Genomic DNA, 5,518 nt, shown 5'->3' with positions numbered 1-5,518 from the left:
ACGTATATAACTACTGTGTTATTTTTTTTCTTGTTCTAAAATTTTGGCTTCAAATATCATAAGTCTATCTAGGTGTTTTTTTTTCTTTTACTATTTTTCCATAATTGCGGCTTCAAAACACGTATATAACTGCACGGTGTTGAATTAATTTTTTTTTTTCTATAATTTTTTTCCATAATTGTGGCTTCAAATAACGTGTACAACGCCTAGGCCTTGAACATGGATGAGTCTATTATATTCTTGCTCCAGAATTATGGCTTTAAATAACATATAAAGCCTAGGTGGTTTTTTTTTTCTATTCTTGTTCCAGACTTGTGGCTTCAAATAAAAAGAATAACTATTAGGAATTATTTTCTTTCCTTTAATTTTTTTTTTACACTTGCATCAGCAACATGTACGAATGGCTATTATGATGCAGAGAGTAGTTGGAGCCCCAAGATGAACTTGAGTTTTATGTCACGTCAGTAGCAGAATTGCCAAGAGATGTTTATTAGAATTAAAGCCAATTCCCCAGATAGAAATAACTTATGTGAGCACAACCTGACTGTGATCTAAGATGAAAAATAAATCTTCATCCTTCCGTCCAGTTGCAAGCAGAGTAATTCCTATGCTCATCCCATTCTGGGAAAAGTGGGATGAAGAACTCACATTCATGAATCGACCCTATGAAGGTTAAAATATCTGCTTAAGAAACATGAGAAACAAATGAAGCAGTAAACGGATGCATCGTCTTGCGGAGTATAAAGAATACATGAATGTAATCTGTAATGAGAGAAAAAGAAGAAAAAGCGAGGAAGGAAGAAAGGAAGAACTAAGAAACAGCTGCTCTGGGTACGCTTTTAATGTAGGTTTACCATAGCTTTATGAGCTTATCTCTGTAAATCTTGTGGGGTGACACACAATGTACACTCATAATGGGGTTTTCTTCATACTAAAGGTCAAATCTTTGTTATTCCTCTGTTAAATTTTAGGAAATAGAAATATTATTATTATTATTATTATTAAATTTAATTTTATTATTATAAATATTTCAATTTTCATCATCATTAAAATTATTTAGATTATCATAGTTTTCCATGTTTTTCATAAATGAACAACTCAGGGTTAAATTTGGTAGTAAACTTTTCTTGAAATAAGAGAAATATGTTTTTTTTTTTTTTAATGTTCTTAGCATACTGTATGTTTTTTGGCATAACCAATTTTAGAAAATTATTACATAATGATTACGCCTTCATAGGTGATTTTGATATTATTTTCCTATGTGTATGTATAATTCATAAAGATACTCAATATACTTAGCATCATAATATTGATATCATCATTGTCTTTCGCAGTTGATACGGGTTTAATGTAATCTATCTGATAACAATGGCATTAGCTTCTCCATTAATCTGATTCTCTATCTCGAGTTCCTGATATGGGACTATAATCCAATTCTTTGACATATGTGACCATATTGGGAATATGTTTAGATTTTTGAAATACTATAATATTTCATTGGACGTTCCTATCAGCACTCAATTAGAATTGACATTTTAGCTTGAAAACCAATAATTATGAAATCAAAGAATCTAATTTTCCAAAATGTTTTCTCTTATGAATTGTGCATTTTTGGACCATTTTGTTTAAAGGTCAGTCACGAATGGCAGAGGCCAGGGACAGTGACAATGCCGTGGGAGACCAATGCCCTTGAGACTGACTATAGATACATATGATCAGCAACCAAATCTACAAGAAACAATAAAGCTTCAAATGGTCTCGGACCCACGTCCAACAGATCGCCAGGCGCCCGGGGGCGTTTCCAGTAGACTACCACATTTTTTTTTCACCAGTTTTAAATTACTATCATAGATATATCCTCTCGAGATTTATAACACTTAATCAAAATTATTTACATTATGGTAAGGTTTTTTTTACGTAAATAGTGTACTTAGATTTTTGGGAGAAGGTAATCAACCAAGCCTAAGGTACTTTACATAGATTTTAGTGTAAAATTTGACAGTGAGCGAGTCTCCTCCTGATACTGTTGTTAACATCTGCTTTGCCCTTTTTCATCTTCCTCCTATACAAATTTTGGCTGGTGATCACGAAAAATTTATGAAAGGGAATAGATTTAAATCATTGCCTTGAAAATAATAATTTGTATATTAGAATGTCATGAATAATCTGAAATATACATATATATATATCCATAGAAATAGAAACAATAAGAGCAAGAAGACGTCCGACTCTATGTAAAGCCATTCACCTTTCTCTTGTTTCTTCATACCTCAAAGAACCCACAAAGGGAAAGGCGAAGAGTTCGTGAAACATGCTGGTCGGGGAGACTTTCCAGGATTCTTCCAATATCTTCTAACGCAGCAGGACATGCAAAGGATCCTCTTGACTTCTTCCTCTCTTTCCAGCTTTTGTGTAAGTTTAATCTGCCAGGATGTGTATATGTACAGACTATAAGAACCTGTTTATAACTTTTGTGTTTACGTCTATTTAGACTGGATACAGCTAATGTTTGTGTAGAATAAACTTTAAATAAGACTTTATTTCGTATGTGCAAATTATTGATTAGAAAATTATGTTTATTTTGTTTCTGGCGAGCACAAAACCAACTATTATCTTTCTTTCAGTCTGGCGATCTGTCACAAATAAAGTAAAATAAACACGAAAGGAAGCAGGGCACAAAGGTGCTGACCTAGGACCTCCCTTCCATGTTCTACTTTGGGAATTTAAGTTAGGAGTAGTTTCTCACTGGAGTTGGTAATCTGTTGACCAAGCATAAGCTGAGTTCTGTTATCATCCACCCAGGCATCGAGGACGGGCAGAGGCAGAAGGTGTAGTACCAATGGCGGTTAACCCACTTGCAGCTTGCATTGTGTAGCACCCAGAGTAGACCCTGCCATTTCCCCACCATACGAGGCGTGCCAAAAGACACCGAACAAGGCTGATGGAAGAGTTAGGTATTCCTCTTACTGAAAAGGACAGTCTAGGCCTTGTCCTACCTAGCGTAAAAATGTGTGACTTTGATTTTTAAATCAACTTCAAGATCTCCCTCTGTGTACCCTCCGTTGCCGCTACCTTAGTTGCCATGATTAACTTTGTAAACGAGTGTGTCAATGTAACCAATTTGAGCACTTCAGAATAACTAGATTTGTTTTGATTTTAAGCTAATATTTTCTGAACCTCATATTACCAGTGTTCATTTACGTCATTATTTTATGAAACTTAATAGGAATTATTAAATTGTTCCCTTTTTTTTTTTTTTTTTTTTTTTTTTTTTTTGAAGTACTTATATAGAAATACAATGCAGATATAGAATAGCATATGTCAATAACCCTAGCTTCCTATTATTTTAATAATATCCCAATAGCACGTTACAGATCTATTGGACGGGGATTCAAAACCGGCTCAAGATTAATTTTTAAATACAGTGTCAGCAACCTGACCATCCTTGTAACCTGTATGCGTTGAGGTATCAGCAGGCATTGTCTGGCTCTCCCTGGTCCTAAGTTGATGGAGAGGGGTCATATGTACAGTATATAAAGTCACTTACTCGGTCTTTGTCACTCTCGTTTGAGTCAGCCATTTACGAGAGACCTTCAAACCTTTAAACCTCTTTCTGGTTGTAAACACATTTATTCAAAGTCCTGAATAATATACAGATTTTGCAATCAAAATACATGAACTCGTCTGTGGGTACCTCTTTCTTTCCAACAATATTTTGTATGATTGTTTATTCACTTGCTTTATATTGATAAAAGTAAAGGAAAAACATTTACAAAAGACTGGCAAGGGAGATTAGGTAGGATTTGAAGAAGGTCACTAAAGTTTCTCTAACATTAATTACAACATCTGATATGCAATTGTGAAGATATTGTCGCTGGTTTTTCTGCCTTGATGGACTATTTCCAGTATACCCTGGACAAATAGTACAAGACTTGCTCTAAGTAATGAAATCTCTGAACAGAATTTCTGATCATTACAAAATTAATTTTGATGAATAATGAATACAGGAACATTGTTTATAGAAGGGAGCAGATTAGATAAATACTAAAGAAAAGTAAAAAAGATTTACCAAAATGATAATTATTTTTCACTATCATTTTGAGGAAATAGTTTTTAAATATATAAGAAATCTAGATACAGATTACTAAAGGGAAATTAGAAAAAAATAACAAAATGATAATAAAGATAATAAAATCTTTTTATTATTGTTTATTGGTAAGGCAGTTTTCATACTACATACTAAAACAAAATAAAGAAATGATATATAAAAATATGTTGAAAATCTAAATTTTAATACATATACCAGCAACTCCTAATACCTCAAAGCGTTTTCCACGTAGAAACAGTATCTCTGTATTCAGAGACCAGTAACGTAATATCCTTTTAATACCAAGGCCCCCCCCCCCAAAGGTAAAGAAAAAAATAAGAGAAGCAATTTCAAGCGTAAGTACTACAGAAGGGATGGCACTGGTGTTTCAAAAAATAAAGGTTAAAACAGTCGGAAAGAACTTAGCTGTTCTCTGTTTTCTTTTTAGACGAGCTTTTTCTGTCCCTTCATCATTTGTCAGTGGTAATGTTTTTTACAATCTTTCTTGGAATGTCATGCATCAAATTGGGTTCTTCTCCAAGTTTCAGTAATTATTAATTAAATTTTAATTGTCATTAATTTTATGATGTTTCCCATTTATCAATTCTGCGAAATAATATAAAAATACAAATCACCGAAATTAAAGAAAATTTTACTGAAACAAAGAAATGGGTTACACTGGAAAAGGAACAATGAGTGGATGACCTTTAGGTTATTGCAGTTCCTAATTTAGTCTGCCTAGTAAATCAGGCATAAATGAAACTGTCTACAATCTCTGCCTTGGAAAAAACATATAGTGATGTTGTAAGGCTGTAAACTCTCTCTCTCTCTCTCTCTCTCTCTCTCTCTCTCTCTCTCTCTCTCTCTCTCTCTCTCTCTCTCTCTCTCTCTCTCTCTATTCTAGTATTTTTGTTCCTGTAGTGAATCTCAATGATTTAACGGCGTTGTCACTTTAGTTTATATTCTTAGATAAGTTACCCCCCCCCTCTCTCTCTCTCTCTCTCTCTCTCTCTCTCTCTCTCTCTCTCTCTCTCTCTCTCTCTCTCTCTCTCACTCTCTCTCTCTCTCTCTCTCTCTCTCTCTCTCTCTCTTTAAAAACTCAATACTGAAAATGTAAAAAGTACAAATCAGAGGTGATTTCAATCGTAAAGATTTTACAAACAACATTTAATTACATATGAATGAATACCTATACAAATCTTAGTATTCAATATTATACTATAAATTTGACTAAAATATCCGTGTCATTGCTAAAAAATAAACTCCCAAATAACAAGCAAGGGTAACACGAAAATACAAAATGAAAGTATGACAGAATAACAGTCGTCAAGAAAGGTGGTCAATATAAAAAAAAAAAAAAAAACTTATTAGTCAATTATTATCAAACATTGTTGCCATACAGGAATATCTATAAAAAAAATTCCATCTAAT

The sequence above is a fragment of the Palaemon carinicauda genome, unplaced genomic scaffold, assembly GCF_036898095.1.
Source record: "Palaemon carinicauda isolate YSFRI2023 unplaced genomic scaffold, ASM3689809v2 scaffold182, whole genome shotgun sequence".
NCBI classification, from domain to species: Eukaryota; Metazoa; Arthropoda; class Malacostraca; order Decapoda; family Palaemonidae; genus Palaemon; species Palaemon carinicauda.
Note: the sequence above shows the minus strand (reverse complement) of the source record.